Below are 19468 nucleotides of genomic sequence, written 5' to 3' on the forward strand. Positions count from 1 at the left end.
ACACGCACACAAAATGGTAGTGATCTGGGCTAGTAGCAGGTGGATTTTAGGTAGCCAAGCTGGCATTGTTGACTTCAGGTAACTGATGAGACATTTTAAAACTATAGCATACAAGGTTACTCCTTGATAACAAACTGAAACTTGAGTAAGTTACATGCTTTATTTGTACTGGGATCATTTGGAAGTATTGACCAAATTGACAGTTAATACCTCAATGATTTTGTGCCTCCCTTTTGATCTGTATTTATTGTGTACTGGTAAACAAGGAACAAATTTTAAACTAGAGCTTGAACTGTTTTCTCTGTATGTGATTTCTTGATTATTATTGTAATAACGTGTTCAGGCTTGAAATGTAAAGATTTCTCTGTAGCAGGGAAACAACGATCATTATTGTCACATTTTTAAGAATGATCCTACTTTCTCTGAGTTTGAGTGATCACAGAGAGGGAGAAATAAAGTAAGGCTAGTATGGGCAGCTTGTATCGCTGCAGAAATTCTCATTTTTTTGATTTCTGTGTATGTCTGCAAATTCACATCTGCTTTGAATACACATTTTGAGCTTGTGTACTTTTTTTTTTTTTTGCTGATGTTTGCAAGCGATCATGTTTAGAGATTTTGTTTAATAGTAAACATAGTAAAGCCTGTATTATACTTTGGCTGAAACTTTCACTAGTCAGAGTATTAGAAAACAAGTCTGTAAAAACCTGTCATGATCAGACAAAACACACATCTCAAATGTTTTAATGAGCAGTGTTAAATTAAGCATGGAATCAAGCCTGGATAGGCTAGCTGATGAGATTTGGATTTGCTTGCTTAACAATAGCAAGATATTGACTGAATATAACCCGTGGCCAACGAGAGGCTGGTTTGTTAGTATTTTATAAATATGTTGTTGTTGTTGTTTGTCTTTCGGCTTTTCCCGATTAGGGGTCGCCACAGCAGAACTCCTGTCTGCTAATGATTGGCAGTAGATTTTCACAAACGCCGAGGTGCCAGTTCATCGTCCAACCTTCAAAGAAGGCACGCCCATTTACGCATGTCTTTTGAACGCCCACCCAACCGCAGGGAGGACATGCAGACTCCACCCAGAAGGCACTCCAGCCGAGAATTGAACAGGAGAGCCTCTTGCTGTGAGGCAACAACGCTACTGCTGCAATTGTAAAATGTTTGTATCGGCAGTGATTGTCAAAATAATAAGTGCAACATGCATGGGTGATTGCACATTACATCAACTTGAACAATGTTATGATAAATTATCTACATAGCTCAAAAAATCTCAAATGTTGTCTCATAGCACTTGTAATAGTTGATATTTGAAAATGCAAAAATAAGAGAGACAATGCAGCTTTACAGCACTGACATTTGTTATCTGCTTTATTTTCAAACGGTATAGTAGTGTATGGGAATCTGACTACATGACATTTGCGCAGGACCATAAGTGAGGCTCGAGGTGGCAGTTACGTACTGTGTTGCAGTTCCTTTTTTGTTGTTGTCTTCATAAGGAAAAACTTTTCCATTTCTTTCAGGCAAATTCAGTTAAACATTTCTATAGAAGTGTAGATGCTTCTCATATACACTTTGACATGTCATATCAGATATTTCTTCATTTAATAAGGTTTCAATAACCTAAAGCAGTAGCACTTTTTTCCATCATATAACAGGTGTAGCTTTTGTTCGGGAGGAAAAGCATTTATTAGTCCTCTGTAAAGCAAAAAAAAAAAAATTGCATGTAACAATGTTACCCTGAGGTAAAATTTGACTCAAGTTTCTGATTCTTTGAGAGATGCATAGTCCACCCAGAATTGATTTTAGCTATCGGTTAAGATTTGTGCAGATCCGTAAGGGTCACTGGCTGGTGATTCTGTGTACATTTGAGGGCAGAACCCTTTCCATGACCATGCCTATGGCTGCCACATTGCTACTTCACATTTTGTACTCCTAATGCAAGTTGTGATGCTTTAGTAGCTCTGAAGACAAAAATACTCAGACTTTCAAATGTCTCAACATTTTAGAAGCATGGGTTGCCCAATGAGATCTTTGCCTCAAAAAAAAAATAACTTGTGTGTTTCAGTGTTACAGGAGCCCCTGGAATAAAATACTCGTGGTTCAAGATGTGATAGAAAGTCTGCACAAGTCAAGTAGAATGCAGTGCTTTTCTCACCACACATTGGCACATTCTGGTTTACTATCGAATGCATAACAGTCCTACATTGCATTGCTATGGTTCATACCTCTCATCTGTACATATTTTCATCTCATATTTTTGGTTTGTTCCTCATAAAATATTTGATTTTCTGGCAAATAGTTGAGGGCTGAACTCAGAAAATAAGACATTTCTGAAGGGTATAAAGTCTGAAACTTCAAATTCATGGTAATGCAAAACCTACTATTTTATCAATGTTCTATGTTGATAACTGCAATATTTAAAACTTATTCCTGTTTTTGTGATCTTGTGCCGCAATTATTTATGGCTTTGTCCAGATTTATTGTGCTTAAGAGCTTGAGAGGTATGCTATAGCTAATGCATAATGCATAATCTTCCAGTTTGTTATAGTTCAATGAAATAATAGTTGTGTTTGTTGTGGAGGCATAGTAAAACAGCACCACATTTCATTCTGCAGGTGACTGCAGCTGTATTTTAATCATTTCTGTGCCAAGGTTTAGTACGTATGAGCTGCTAATGTGCTTCTTTTTGTAGTACTAAGTTTGAGTCTGTTGATTTCTGTTGGCAACACACTAGTTCGTTGAGAGGAACACACTCAATGGTTGCCGCAGAAAAGTTGCCAATCTGACTAGTGGGCTTACCTAACTATTGGCTGGATTTTATTTGCCGTTTCTTTCATTGGTGTTCAGGTTGTTGGAACCAAGGACAGGGTTACAGGGTATAAAGTACTGCCTTAGTCTGTAATGTCAGTCATACTCCAGTAAGTCTGACCCACCGCACAAGGTGAAAATTTAAACACTGTCCCCACTGATATGTACTGTACTCTGCCATAGCAATGTTTCTTCTCTTACTGTAAAGAGTTTGTTATAAAAAAAGCCCTTACCTATCCCATTTCCAGTATATATTGAGAGGGATTCACTTCAGAATTTCGAATTCCCAGCACTTCAAATTTCATATGGTCGAGACCATATGATCAAAGATTTAGAACTTTGAAACTCTGAAATAAATCCAAAAGGAACACACAATTATGCTCCTAAACGTTTTTGCACGGCACGGAGGCAAGCCCCTCTGCACCCCCGCTATTTAAATATACCAACTCCGAGATTGCACTACAGCGAGGAAAAGGGAGAATTTCCCGTTCCACGCTGTAGGCAGATCTCCTTTCAGAATTTCGAAGTTCTAAAATTTCGATCATATGGTCTCGACCATATGAAATTCGAAATTTTGGGAATTCAAAATCGTGAAGGGAACCCATTGAGAGAAGCCTTTTGTGTAGCTGTATTTTGTTCTCCTGAAAGACTGAATCTTTATCACAACAGAATTAAAACAACTAAAATGCATTTCAGAACTTGTATACAAAACTGTATCTATGTTGTCCAGAAAGAATTAAATAAAATTACTGAAACTAAGGAGGCACTTTTGAAAAATGCATCAGCATTAGGTATAACTGCAGAAAGAATATTTAAAATAGTTATTCTTCAGTTAAAAAAGCATTTGTTAATTTTCAATGCATTTGCAAGTTTCTTGATAAGTAACATTTCATGTAAGGTTAACCAGGTAGTACTAATGCAATATTTACTATGTCTTGCATTTTCAAAATTATATTTGTCTTTTGCAGACCTCGATGTCATATTAACTTTTTTTCTTGGAATAAATTAATTATAGACACAAGAAAAGCTGTGCCTTGTATTTGGGAAATATTCTCTTTGTTAAGTTTAGTAAATGTAGGCTTTTAGTAAATGTTGAATAGTGTCAACTGATATTAACGGTAATCTGTTGTGACCGCTGTATTTGTCAAACCAAAACAAACTTTGTTTGCTCACCAAAACATCTATTTGCAAATTCTTTTTGTAGTCCACATGTACACATTTTTGAACATTACTTCAGTGGTGGTCATAGTTCCAAATGGTAACACTAGCAGATGTCCTATTTTTCATACTGATGAACAATTTAGGCTTCAACGACATTTTTCCCCCTCAACACACCAAATATAACCATTCTACAACACTTAGTTTGGAATTTCGTGAACATTTACGGCAGTTTTTATTTATCCGCTGCCTCGTAACACATTTTTGTTGCATGCACATTACCATAGGTTGGTACTAGGCTATTGGCCCTAGGGCCTATACAAGCCTAGCCATAACCATTCCCTGGCTATTTCTTCCCACACTATTTACTTTCCTGGACCCCTGTCTAGCAGGGCAACTGACGTGATCCCCGGGTGAATTTCCTTTTTCCCATCCGAACATCTAGGTTTCTTTTGAAGAGGGCCAAAGAGGTGCTCTGCTTGACATGTATGGGCAGTCTGTTCCAGAGTCTGGGGAGTTTCTGGGTCAGGAACCTATCCCTCCAGCATGTTTTGTTTTATTGTGATGACAAGGTTTAGATCCCTGGAGTGTGTGGCTCTGAGGGATTGGGATTTCTTTGTGTAGCATGTCCAACAGCTCTGGGTTTGACATGGCCTTGTATGTTAAGTAGAGATTGCCTCGGAGTAGATGATATGCGACAGAGTATAGCTGGGTTTTTTTAAGGCGGTCAGCATAGGGCATCTGCTTTAGGCCTGTGATTCTTTTAGTGAGGTAATTCTGCAGCCTTTCCAGTTGTTGCAGATGTCTTGAGAGGTACATACCAAATTGGGCGTTGTATTCTATAGTGGGTCTAATGAGGGATGAGTACAGTGGGACAATGACCTCCTTTTTTCTTGATGAAAAGCCCTTAGTGATGTGGTGTGCCCAGTAGAAGGATTTCCTGACTGTTGTGGCAATGTGGTTATTGAAGATGAGACCACTGTCCACCTGCGTCCCTAAGTCTCATCACATTTTCAGTGTTTAGTGTACTGCCACCTATGTGGTAATTCACGGGTACATGTTTTTTCCCAAAGGGGATAACTGTACACTTCTTGGCATTGAGCTTGAGCCCATGGCTCTGGCACCAAGCATCTCTTTCTGTAAGGCCCTTTTGTAGAGTATCCACATCATTTGGGGATTCAATAATGGCTCCCAGTTTGCAGTATCTGCGAACTTTGTTAGCCAGAGTCCATTGGTGTTGGCCTGTACTTCAGAGAAGCAGATGCCAAACAAGAGCGGTCCCAGGACTGAACCCTGTGGTACTCCACTTGTCACATGCCTGGAGCTAGATTTGGAGTCAGCTACTTTTACAGTGTGGGTTCAGTAAGCCAGTTGGCAACCCATCGAGTGACTTTGGGATTAATGCCCAGCTTAGTAAGTTTATCTATGATTCCAGAGTTGGGGGATGGTGTCAAAGGCCTTGGCGAGGTCCATATAGGCTGTGTGGACTGCCTTACCCTCGTCCACAGCTCTGGAGACTGATTCGAAAAAGTCAATTAGGTTCTGGAGACAAGATCGGCCCTTCACAAACCCAAACTGGGTGGGGTCCAGTGTTTTAAGGTTGCCAATGTCTTTGTTTATAAGTTCCATGATAATACGTTCCATGGCCTTGCAGATCAAGCTCGTCAGACTGATGGGGCGGTAGTTCCCGGGATCCAAGGTGGATCCCCCCTTGTGGAGTGGGATAACTGTAGCTGTGCACCATTCAGTGGGCACGAAGCCTGAGATGAGGGTATGATTAAACATGACACTTAGGTGAGGTGCCAGTTCATTTTGTAGTTCATGTAGTACACAGCCCGGGATGTCATCTGGTCCCATGGATGCTGTATGGCTTTAGAGAGTGCGTTTTTTACCCGTGTGACCGTTATTACCGGAATTTGGCAATCTTCCGGTATTGAGATGGGCCATTTAGGGGGTGAGAGGGTGGTGAAGTTGGCACTGAGTCTATCTGCCAGGATATTGGTAATATCCTTGGGATCAGTATATTTAATTCAATTCTGTTGTAGCTCAGATTAGATCCGAGCATTGCCATTTAGATTCTTGACATAGTTATAGAATGCCTTGTGGTTGTCTTTGGAATCTTTGGCAATTTTATTTTCGTAACTAGCTTTGGAGGATTTTATGAGGGATCTCAGCTTCTTACTGAGGCTGGTAAGGGAGTTTTTTGCATCCTGGGATTTTCCTCTGTTCTGCAACAGTTTCTTCCTTTTGTTGTAAAGTTTATGGCAGGGGACCACCAGATTGGCTTCTTTTTTTTTTTTTTTGGGAGGAGAGCATCTTGGTTCTATTTGGGATGGCAAGATTCATGAATGAGTGGATGTGCTCGTACATTGCCTTAGTGTAGTACTCAGCAGTCGAACTTTCAGTTCCCATCTGCATGGGTGTCATGAAGTTGCTAACTTCTGACTTAAGTAGCATGAAGTTGGCTTTGGAGAAGTCTTTTATGGAGGTTTCCTTACTGGGGGGTGGGGGTGGGATATGGATGTGAAGGGTGATTAGCTTATGGTCTGACCTGACCAACGAGGGGGTGACCATAGGTGTGGAGCATCGATTTCCCATGTTAGTAATGACCAGGTCTAGGATATTGGTGCCCCTGGTGGGACTATGGATTAGTTGATCCAGTGCACTGGAATTTATGAATTCCAAGAACCGTTGGGCAAAGGTGTTGCTACACGAGTTTTCCCAGTTAATGGCAGGGTAGTTGAAATCCCCCAGTATTAGGGTGTTTGGTTGTATATTAATATTTTCCAGTATGTTCAGAAAGGTGTAGTGAGAATCTTGGGGCATGGTGAGGGAATCTTATTGCTTGGGGGGGGGGTCAACCTTTAAAGCAGGTCAGTGTTTGGTACTTGCTGTTTTTTTTTTTTAAATCACATCTTCTCAGTTTCGTCACTTACAGGTTCCTACCAGAGCTCATTCAGCCTTTTATTTTATTCAGCACATTCAAGATAGATAGTTATGTACTACTATTATATGAGCACAGAATGGGATATTGCAAACTGTTTTAATAGCTTGTAACATTATATCAAGGATGAAAAGAGCATTCCATATCTGTCTCGAGAGCTATTCCAAGCTCAGATTTATCACTATAGTAATGGGGGAGGGGATGGTGACGGCAAAGGACAAGTAAAAGTATGTTGGTGTTTTCAATGGAGAAATTTGACTGTGAAACAGTCAAAATGGCTGATGTTATGCTGGCTGGGGGTTGAACAATTTATATATTATTGCATGTGGGTTAAAGTGATGCAAGAGCATTAGTACTGCTTAGAAGAGTGAGACATGATTAGAACTTTTTCCCCCCAGTATTTGCTCCTAATTTATATATGTACCGAAGGGCTACTACCTATCTATAATGGAAGACAGAGGTGTTTGCATGGAACAAAGGTGACATTGTGATGAAAACTTTATGAGGAGGTCCATCCTCAGCATCAACAATATTAATGCTGTTGCGCATTAGCTTGGCACCCAGAACTTTCCCAAGCTACTAGCCTGTGTCTTTTTGCACATAATGCTCTGCAAATGGGCCTTCTGACCAGACTTAATTTGCTGTGCATTCAACCTGTTTGCCTGGCCTCCGGGTTTTTTCCCGTAATCTTTGTTTTAGTTTACCTTGAAGCCTGTTCTTTTCTATTTTATTACACTCATTTTCATCCAACTTATTAACTACATATCTGATAATTCCATTTTCGTCCATCACCACGGACTTCTGGGTGCTTTCCACTTTCCAAAATATATATTTTATAGTTTGTAAGTCCCGTCTCCCCTTTCTCAGGCTTTCTTCAACCACCACCTTGTCAGCTGCTTCATTTTCTTTTGGTTCTTCATGATCTTTTCGTTCAGGGAACCATCCACCCTGTTCCCAGCAGGGCATGAGTTTTTATACTAAGATGTTTCTGGCACCCAGGAGGAGGGTTCTTTAAGGCCCATTCTTGATTCCTGCTTTTTCAACACCTTTCTAAAAGTTCCTTCCTTTAGGATGTTGTCTCTCCAGACATGGTTTCCTCTGTTGCTTTTCTAGTGTCCCTATATTTGAAGAATGCTTATAGGTTCATAGGTTAGTACTAAGCTAACTGCCCTTGCAAGCCATTTTAAGCCTAGCCAATTATCCCTTGTGAGGCTCAAACCCTGCACCTTGTGTTTGTAAGGCAAACACCTTAACCATTAGGCCACCCTCCCAACCCGTAGCTTATCTGCATACTCCTATTCATCCTCTCTCAAGGAAGTTTTACATTTTTCTTTTCCTCACATTATCAGTTCTCTGCGTTACGTTTTGGTCTTTCCACAGCTCCAAGGGCTTTTACCAAACGTCTGGCCCAGTGGTATTGTTCTGCAGACTACAAGGGAATTCATATATTCCCTTATCTCGATGACCTTTTGATTCAGGCCCTCTCTCGGCAGCTCTTGCTTTGGGATACTGACTTCACTGCGCTGCTGCTGCTGCTTCACAATGTGGGGGTTTACCTTGAATCTGAAAATGTCTGTGTTGACCACCTCTCAAGATAAAGTGTTTTTGGGATGCAGGATTCAGATCATACCAGTGATGGCTTGTATCCCTCCTCAAGATCTTTTTTTCTTGCTCATTTTCAGTCTATTCTCCCTCTCCCAGTCCTTTCTGCAAGGGACTTTCTGCAAATTTTGGGGTTTGACACATGTTATTTCCATGGCTCCCTTCACCAGACTCCATATGAGAAATTTTCAATTGTATCTCAAGACTGTTTGGCTTTAGCACTGCTATCCTCTGAATTTTCCTGTTCCTCTCTTGGCCTGTCTAAAGCTCGAGCTCCAATATTAGATTCACAAAATTTTCTTTAATCCAGGTCTGTCTTTTCATGTTTCTCTTCCAAGTCAGGAACTGAATATGGATGCATCTGTTCTAATTTGGGGAGCTTCCTCCAACAACCTCAAGGTCCAGTTACCTTGGTCTCATCAGTAACTGGCAAACCATATCAACATCAAGAAGATGCACTCTCATTTTGGCCTTTTATGCCTTCCTGTTTTTCTGAGTTCCAGCCCCTCTACAGATCTTCATAGACAATACCACAGTCATGTGATACATCATCAACAAACAAGGAGGCACAAGGTCTTACCTTTTTTGCAGGCTACTCTTCAGGCTTGGGACCTTGCAGTCTGCCATTATTTCTTCAGACTGTTTACATTCCCAATCTTGTGGCAGACAGTTTGTGCAGATTCAGGGCAGATAGTCACTGATAAATGTTTCACAGGGAGGTGTTCCTGGACACACAGTAAATCAGGGAGTACTTTTCAAGGGGTCTTTGTGAGAATATTGAAACCCAAGATCATTGAAGACCACATTATCGAGACAAAATAAACAAAAACCCACTTCGAAGGACCGGATCAACGAAGATCTTCCCAGGGTAAGTCACCTGTTGGCCGTGAAGATGAACTTTGCCCTTTTTCCAGCTGTAGTGCAGTCTTGGAGATTGTATACTTAGTTGGTGGGGGGCACCCCCCACCCCACCCAGGCGGGTTTAGAATAGTGTGGTTTAGGCTTTGTGTGTTGAGTGATTACTTACCCTGGGAAGGTCATCATTGATCTGGTCTGTCGAACTGGGTTTTCATTTATTTCATCTCAATGATGTGGTCTTCGATGATCTCTGGTTTCTATGTTCTGAAGTAGACCCTCCTCAAGTAGATATTTTTCCTCCCCTCTGAACACACAGTTCGCCAGTTCTATTCCCAAGTGCCAAGTCCTCTGGTTTGAAAAGTAGATGCCCTGTCTTTTTCTTGGAAGGAGATGTTCCCATATGCCTAACCCCCCTTGTACTCTGCTACCAAAAAGTCCTGCACAAAATCATGAGGGACAGGTCCAAAATCTTGTTGGTGACTCCCCTTTGGCTCAGACAGCACTGATTCCCCTTTTTTTCATCTGGCCTGGGGCAGTCACCACAAGTTACCATACAGGATGAATCGTCTCACAAAGGACAAGGGATCTCTTATTCACCCTCACTTGCCTAGTTTTCAGTTGACACTCTGGGTGATAGGGTTTTGATTCGTTTTAGACACCAGAATTTTCTAAGGACGTGCTTCGGGTTTTGCAGGAGGACAGAAAACCTACTACTAGAAAATCCTATCTGGCTAAATGGAAGAACGGGTATCTTATTCACCCTCACCTGCCCACTTTTCAGTTGATTCTCTGGGTGACGTTTTTGATCCCTTTTGGACACCGGTTTTCCAATGACATGCTTTGGGTTTTGCAGGAGGCCAGAAAACCTACAACTAGAAAATCCTATCTGCCTAAATGAAAGAGATTTTCTGTTTGGTGTCTCAAATGTGACCTGAACCCATTTTCTGTGGGTATTCCTACAGTCCTTTCATTGTGTCAGTTGCTCAGTTCTGGTCCAGCATATTCCATCTGTTAAAGCTCATGTCAGCAATTTCTTCTTGTCTGCCTTTGAATCTGTCCCTTACTTCTTATTTTGAAGTCAGTCAATTTTTGAAAGGAGTCTTTCATACTAGGGCCCCCAAGAAAACCTGTTCTTCCTTGGGACCTTAATTTTGTTCTTGAAAAATTAACTCTGTTTCTTTATGAGCCTGCACCTTCCTCTTCCTTGTTGCACTGCACTTTGAAAACAGTGCTGCTGTTGGTTCTTACTTCTGCCAAGAGGGTCTCTGAACTTCAGGCACTCATGGCAGTTCCGTTTTTTTTTCCCCCACAAAGACAAGATCTGTCTCTCTGTACTAATCCTTCTTTTATGCACAAGGTGGTTAACGATTGTCCTTGAATCAAGCAATTCATTCGCCTTCTTTTTTCCCTCTCCACAAAATGCTAGCGAGAGAATTCTTCACATTTTGGATTTGCACAGACAGCTCAGGTATTGTTTGTTTTTTTTTTTTGTTTTTTTTTCAAATATAATGTTTAACAATACAATCATCAATAAACAAGTATTATAAACCTTTATATACACTATGTACAATTGACCTGAACAAAGGAGGGAAAAAATTTAATAAAATATATGAAATTAGTAACAAAAATGTATAATATTCAATTAATAAAGTATAAAGTTACACATTAATTCTTTAGGGTTCATTTTAATGTCTCAATAAGAGTTAAACATTTTCCCCAAGTATTGTTTGTCCATGTTTAGGTAAAATGATCAATCCCTTCACCTTGATTTCTGATGTCTCTGTTTCTTCCATCAATCTCAAGAATCCTTCCAGAGTAGGTTCTTGTGAAGACTTCCATTTTCTAGTTATACATTTCCTTGCCACAGCTAGTATGGACCAAAGTAGGTATAGATCTTTTTTATTCATTCCATTAATATCATTAACATTTAAGAGAACTAAATATTTGGTTAAAATAAAGGTATCTGTGAATATAGCTTGGAGAAAAATAGTAATTTCTTCCCAGAATTTTTTTATATTAATACAATCAATCAAAAAATATATGAGACCAGTCAGCTTTACAGTTTAAAGAAAATCTCCAACAGGTATTGTCTTGGTAAGATGAAAGATGTCAGGAAATCTGAGCAGCTTTTTCTTTTCATTCCAGGGCATTGGATTTGGCTGTTTCTAAGCAAACCATCTCCTCCTGGATCTCTCTGGCAATTTCTGTTTGCTGTCCCTTTCATGGCGAGTGGCTTTCTTCCTCTGTTCTTGCTCATTCTACCAGGGAGATCACATCTCCTGATGCTTTTTTCAAGGGTTTGGATACTAGATCCATTTTGGAATCTGCTACTTGGTCTTCTGTATATACCTTTACTAAACATTACAACTTTGATGCGATTTCAAGGGCCATGGTGGGTTTTGCCTGGGCCTTCTTCAGGGGTTCTTGGGAGGCTTCTCTGTGGCTTCCTCCTCCTATCTTGCCTAGTAGCTTTTACTTTCTCCCAGATGTGAAGAATACTGCAACAATAATGAGGAAGGGCATGGTACACTTGTGTAAGAACTTAACCATAATAGTGGGTGTTACTTTTCACTGTTGAGGTATTCTGTCCCTCTCTCTTTTCCTTCTGACTTGAAGGGTCTTTCCTATTTTTTTTATTGCTGCTTCCATTCCTGGATGTACATACCTTTGCTTTTCCTCTCGGTTGCTCTGGTTTTTGGGCAATTCATTTGTGAGGATTTGGCACTTGTACATCACATGTGTACCTTACGCCGTCTGACAGATGGCACCTGGAAAGTGTAAAGGTTTTGGTATGTTGGCCAGATGTTTGTCTGTCCTTGGCAGGATATCTGACATGTAAAGAATACTACAACATTGAAAACTAGAACATCTGTTGTTATAAGTTCTTACAGAACTGTACTTTCTAGTCTTTGTCCTGAGTAACCTGTCGATATTGATATTATTGAGCTTTAAATTGATGTCAACGTTGGTTCTGGGTTTTGTTGATACCTGCTGTTACATTCTTCTTCCTCTGAACTGAATGGGTTTTCTACTTCGATCTTGACATTGACATCGCATACATCTTTGCAGGAGCCTTCACCTGTCTTTGCTTCAGGTCTTGAGGTCCTAGGTCCTGCCTCAATCCAAGGCACTTTCCCATCCTGATTCTGCTCTTTCTTGGTCTGGTCATTTGAAAAGAAGATCAGAATGCAGTCATTGAGATCACATGAGTCTCTTTAGATATAACTCTGATTGCTCTTCCTCTTTGGAACCATCCCCATTGACGACTGAGAAGGAATCACCTGTGCAACGAGAAACATGGCAACTCCCCTTTGCAGACCCCCTGTCAGATGCCGACAATGGAAATGTAGGAAAGTCCCCGACATCTTTCTTGGATGACGTAAAATTTGAATGCTAGAGGTTACGCAGACAATGTTACAATGGCCACACCTCCCAAATCTCTAGAGAGGATTTTATGGAGGCTTTTTAGCCTCTCCGGTAATTTCCTGGGTTTGACCTACTGTGAACAAGATGATATTTGTAGTAATAAGGATATGTAGGGAAGCAAATATGATACCTGCTTCTTGGAGACATGATAGGATTTGCTAGTCTTCTAAGGACTGGAACTATTTTGTCCAGACTCCAGCTTTCATTTTCTGGTAAGGCACTAAGACTTCAAAGTTGTTTATGCATTTTCTGGACAAGGAGCCAAGAACATTGCAAGGATTTTGGATGTGATGAGAGAAAATGAGAGAGGGGATTTTGTAACCTCTGAATATAACTGTCTGACTCCACTTTTTTCCCCTGATGAACAACCACCCAGACAAGTGGAAGGACACCCACAGACATGCCCGCAGCCCCTGACACAAGGAACAGGAACCACAACATTCACTTCCTCCAAACCTCCCTTAGTACTCATCTTGTACATTCTGTTTTTTTTTTTCTGGGAGCTTTTCTGCCTTTCTTATATGTTGTGTTTCCAGTATGATCTTAAAGATGAGGTGAGCAAGTTACTGGGAAAGCTTCTGAACACAGAGTGCAATTACAAGCTCACTTCTCAGGCAGCTATTGCTTCCATCCTTGTTTAGCTTACCATGTGTTTGACACCCTTTTCTGTGGATGGTGCATCAAGGGCATTGAGTAGTGGTATCACCATATGATACCACTTTTAGTGGTACCTCAGCAGTTTGGCTGATAATTTCAAATGCTTTTTTCCCCCTTTCTTTTTTATAGTAATGCCTTGTTTAATGGAACTGATCTTTTGGTTCCTTAAGTTAAGAAGAAACTGGAGAATAGTGCGAAACTGGAAAAAAAAAACTCTCAGCTGTTTGCTTTCAGTTTGAGAATCTACAATACACCTTATCCAAGATGTAGAAGATTCTGCTTCTGTTATAGTACAGTTATGGCCAACCACAGCAGAAAAATCAACAGTCTATAAAGAACAAATGCGACCATGGTAACTTCCAGAAATGGCATCCACACAGAAGTAGAAATTCTGAACAAAATCAGAGGTATTGAGGTTCTTTGGAACAGCAGCAGCACGTTCCCTGAAGGTGTGCCTGACTATCCCACCCTGTAGTCAAGTCAGAGGAAGATTGTTCTTCCATTTTGTGTGGCTGATCATGATGCAAAGCAGGTGGATTCAGACAATTATATTCAGAGGCTACAAAATTCCCTTCCTCATTCTTTTCCAATACTGACATCCTATTACCAATATCTCACCTAATCAAAAAAGTGCAGCAATGAGGGTCTTAATTTTTTTTTCAGAAGTGGGCCATCAGGAAACCTCATCAGACCAGGGAGAATCTTGATATTACTCCAGATCCTTTGAAACTAAAAAGGATTCCAGGAACCTAAGGTGTACTTGGATATTTTTGGCCTTTGCTAGTTTGTCCCCAGGAAAAAAATTCTAAATTATGACACAATTGAAGCTTGCTTGTTTCAGGAGGCAATAGGCTATGCTTTTTGGATCTTCAAGACACCTTCTTGTACTTTAAACAATTGCAAAGGAGTCAAGAAGGCTTTTATGCCCCTGGGTGGGAGCCAGTTGCGGTCAGTTCTGAGGTGTTTCTCTTGGGGTTATCACCATCCCTAAGATGACCATGGTGTTTTCTTTTTATCTGTTTGGCTATTGGCTGTCCCTTGGGCCTGTCTTCCTCTCAAGTATACCATATTCTCCTTTCCTTCCTGATGCTAACTTCAACCTATGATTGGAGTGGATGAGAAGATAGTCACCTGCGACAGTATTATCTTGCTTTCTTTCACACCCTAACGTCTCCTCCCCTTGTGTGCATGCATATACCTAGGGCCAGATGTGCAGTTGGGATGTGTTGTTGTATTATCCTACTTCCACAGGTGCTCAGACAATGCCTCTGATGCCTAAGGATAGTGCCTTGTACCCAGCCATCGCTAGTGAGTAACTGAGACTTGCTTGGCTACACCCCCTCCCTACAATGATGGGCATGCCTGTACTCCTCTTGCTAGTGAGTCAGATACCTGAGCCACTAATCAAACCAAGGGTGCCTAGGCCACAGTTAGGGCTTCATACCTTCACACCACGGCATTGGCTGTACTTTGGCCATAGTTGCATCTGCTTAGAAGCTGCAAGTAGTTAAGGTGTTTACCTGGACAGCTGTGCCTCCTCCACAGTGATTGAGGGCCTCATGTTATCATGGGTTAACCCCATCTGTGCCATGTCCTTGGCAGTAACCACAACCTTAGCCAAATCCTAGATGAAGCCACTGGAGATCTTCATATTTATCAACACTATATTATGCAGGAAAGAGCTTTTTCAGTTCTGCAGATAATGCCTCCACTTTCATTTGAGCACATTTTCAGCAGTTCTCTGTGTCAAGTACTTGGAATTAATAGCAACTATACTTTACCTAGTCCTTTTTGCTAGACTTTATATATGGTTTTGCAGTGGATTCTCGAGTCATAATGGTCCTTGGGTTTTGATTGCATGTCAGATCAAGTGTTTCCATGACTTGCAATATGTTAACTACACATTCCAAATCTTAATTTAGGTAGCCAGATGTTCTTCATGTTTCACTGTGCAGTCATTGCAGTTGGGTTATCCTGCCAGGGGTAGCCCTCATTCGGCCCGAATATCAGTGGCTTAGTAATTCTGCATCAGTTGCTGTTGCTCCAGGACTGACATCAGATCGTCAGTGGTATAAAAACAGGCAGCCGACGCAATTACATCAGTCTTTCTTGCCGCGGAGCCCCAAAGCAGAAGCAGTTCGCACGAGTGCCGGTCGGCTGCTACCTGAATTTTTCATTTCCGTAATTGAAGTTTAAGTCTTCTAAAGCCAAGTACCCCATTGAGGATCCTTTTTTTTTTTGCTCTAACCGATGTCAGAAAAAGTTAACAATGGTCTCTCCTGTGGAAAGCAAATACCACACCGAGATTTCCATTCTTAACGAGTCACCTGTTTAGGCCCAGACCACGACATCCCTCATTGCCGGTTTTGTGCTTTGTTCAGTGCCCAAACTATTCGTCATTAGACCCTTATTGTAGCTAAATACTTTCGCTCTCGATCTCCGTATTCTGAAATAACTTCAGTAAGCCATCCGACTACCAATCTTCCGAAAAAACGCAAGGATAAAGACAGAGCCAGACCGCACAGGTCCAAAACTGCCTATGACCCTTCCGTTAAGCTAGTCGCCAGTTCGCCGGTTCTCAGTGAGGCACTTTTGCATCCCTGATGCCTACATCGATGGATTCGCAGGCCGCTACCAGGACCCGTTAGGAGTCCAGTATGGCACGACACACTCTGACTACGGAACCCACGGATGTCTTTACCTTGGATGGGTCTGGAGCTGCTGTACAGGCACCGGCTTCTGAGGAAGTTCTTCTCACTACCGATATTTGACACAAACCGACTTCTTTCGCATCTTCATTTCTTTCTAAAACAGATGCTTAAAATGGCAGAAGACCTTATCATGCTGATTAGGGGCAGACAGCCTACTCCTGCTAAAAGAAAGAGACTTGTCCCCAGCACCTTTATTTGACCAAGAGTCCGACTACTCTCAGGTTTCTGATTATGAAGACATGCCCTTATCTGCTTATGAGGATTCAGATGCAGTGGAATTAATTCCTTCTGCCTCTCCTCCAAGGATTTTTCTTTTGGTGAAACTTTACATACTTTGAAAGAACATTTCCATTGGGAATGCCAGGATTGCCCTTAGTCCAAAAAGAGACTCGGGGAATTTTTAGATTTACCTCAGCACAGACCCTTAGCTATAGCTCCTGTCCTGGATATTGTGGATTATGTTGTTATAGAATCCAGTGTAACACCAGATACTTTACCTCCTGCTCTCAGGAAACATGACCGGTATTACAGAGCCCCTGACTCTCACAAATTTCTTTTCAAGAGTCCTACTGCTGACCCAGAGGTAATCTCCCAGGGGACTATAGGAATAAAAGCAACTACAGCTAAGAATCCCACCCCCTCGGACATGATTCTCAAGCCTTAGACAGATGGGGTAAAAAAAGTATATACTTCTGCAAATCTTGCCATTAGAGTATTATATTGTTAGTTCCATATGCTGAAATACCAGCCACATACCATGGGACTCATTAAACAGAAATTATCTACCTTCCCTGACTGTGCAGAAAATAAAGATTTACAGGAACTTATGCATTCTACAAACCAAATCAGTAAGCATACCCTGCAATGTGGGTTTGACACCCTAGAAGCAACCTGCAGGGCAGCAGTCACAGGTTCTGTACTTCGAAGGCATGCTTGGCTTAAGGAACAGACCTTGCCAGATCATGTCAAATCTAAATTATTGGATGCACCTTTGAACAAAGACTATCTGTTTGGCACCGAAGCAGAAGAGGTTTTAAAAAAAGATGGAAGAAAAAGCTAAATCTATGCAGACAAACTTTTTGCAAGTTCAGTCTCCAAGATTCAGTAGACATTGTCCCGCAAAACATTGATCCTTTCCTGCCCCCTCAAGGCCACTTCAAACAAGACCTAGGAATAATAGACCCCCCCCCCCCCAGACAGCAGTCTCTAGGTATGCAGAGATCTAAACAATGGAGAACCTCCACTTCTAAACCAGGGAGTGCTAAGCCACCCCCTAATGGAAAGAATTCCCAGTGACTCAACTCCTCCTCTCACCTCTGCCCATCTATCCGTGCCCCTAGGAGGAAAGCTTGCCTTCCATGCAGAAAACTGGGTCTCCATTACCAACGACCGATGGGTCCTCAACATAGTGTCCCAGGGGTACAAATGTTATTTCCCCACCTTGCCAACCCCAAAGGGATTCCCAGATCTTCCTCCAAACCAGTGAAGCACAGGCACAAAAACCAAGTTCAATCAATGTTCTCCATGAGGGCAATTCAGCCTGTCCCTGCAGATCAGATAGGCCAAGGGTTCTATTCCAGGCTTTTTCCTAGTACCCAGAAAAGCGGGCACCAGGCAAATCTTAGATCAACCTATTCTAAACACCTTCTTGGTGGTAACAAAATTCAAAATGCTCACAATGCAGCAGCTTCTCCCTATGCTGTCCAAAGATGCCTGGTTAGCCATTCTAGACCTCAGAGACATATCTGCATATCCCCATCAGAGATTCTTGCAGGAAGTATCTACATTTCAGGGTAGGATATGCATTATCAGTTCTCTGCACTACCCTTTGGCTTGTCCACTGCTCCCAGAGTTTTCACAAAAAGGCTGGCTCCAGCTATTGCTTATTGCAGACAAATAAATATTCAAATTTACCCGTACTCGGACAACTGCCTGATTCAGGCAGACGGTCAGAAAAAGCTGTTGCAGCACCTGATATTTGTAAAGGTCCTACTAACCTCACTGGGTACACTGTCAACGAGAAGAAATCCAAACTTGTCCCCAGTCAAAAAATTGTATTCCTGGGAGCAAGCCTGGACACTGCATCCTAGATGGCATTTCTAACTCCAGAAAAGCAAACCTATCTGACAGGCTACTTCTCTCAACTGGCCACCAGAACCCAGTTATCCACAAGGAAAATCCTGCAAGTTCTAGGGTTCATGGCCTCCTGCATTCTGCTAATTCCATATGCCAGACTGCATATGAGGAAACTTCATTGGTACTTAAAAAGTCTTTGGTGTCAACATTCACAGAACCTGGAAACTATTATACCAATGATACCCTGTCTAAGGAAAGATTTTCTTTGGTGGGCAGCAGCATGCAATCACAACCCCATGCCGCCCAGACCCTAACCACAGACACATCAGTCTATGCCTGGGGTGCTCACCTGGATGACAGGTGCATTCAGAGCCATTGTAGCCCAAACCAAATTCATCTGCACATCAACCAAAAAGAGATGCTAGCTGTTCAGCATGCTCTGACAGCTTTCAGTCCCCTGCTGTCTCCGGGCCTCTGCTTATCAAAACCAACACCACCACAGTAATGTGGTACATCAACAAGCAGGGAGGAACCCACTCCTACCCTCTCTGCAGGCTAGCCATGACCCTTTGGAACACTGCCTCAGCCATGCATATTAACCTGCAAGCTCAGTTCCTGCCAGGCAAACAAAACTCTCTGGCAGACAACTTAAGCAGAAATCTCCTAGACCCACACTACTGGCAATTAAGCCACAACACCTTCAACCATGTGACCCAAAAATGGGGTACCCTGAAGGTGGATCCATTTGCCTCCCCCTACAACCACCAGCTCATCAAATTCTGCACCAGGGAACCTCACAGCAAGGCCTGGAATGTGGATGCCCTATCCTTCCAGTGGGCAAACCTCTCAATCTATGCATTTCCCCCTCTACCTCTTCTGACCAGAGTATTACTCAAGGGAGGAAAGACCAAGGGCAATCCTGATTGCCCCAGAATGGCCACACCAACACTGGTACCCACTACTGTGCTGTCTGTCCCCGTTGCCTCCATGGCACCTACCCCAGATTCTAACTATTCTGACTCAGCAGGAGGGAGAGTTCTTGCATCTACAGTTGCAGACTGAATCTAGCAGCCTGGCTTATTCCTTGACTTCTCCTCCAGTGGCCACCCTAAGCAAACAAGTCCTGGATGTCATATGTGAAGCCAGATGACCCAGTACTAGAAAATCCCATGCTGACAAGTGGAAAAGGTATTGTTCCTGAATACAGTCCAAAGGAACTAAA

The 19468-nt window shown here is 41.9% G+C and overlaps 1 protein-coding gene across 1 annotated transcript in view; it reads left to right on the forward strand.

Moving 5' to 3' along the window:
* The window catches only part of BARD1 (BRCA1 associated RING domain 1), a 597047-nt gene that overhangs the window by 98321 nt on the left and 479258 nt on the right, over positions 1-19468 (forward strand). The gene's annotated exons all lie outside the window — the stretch shown is intronic.

Source organism: Protopterus annectens, chromosome 6.part1, assembly GCF_019279795.1.
Source record: "Protopterus annectens isolate FY-2018-M chromosome 6.part1, PAN1.0, whole genome shotgun sequence".
In the NCBI taxonomy this organism is placed as follows: domain Eukaryota; kingdom Metazoa; phylum Chordata; order Ceratodontiformes; family Protopteridae; genus Protopterus; species Protopterus annectens.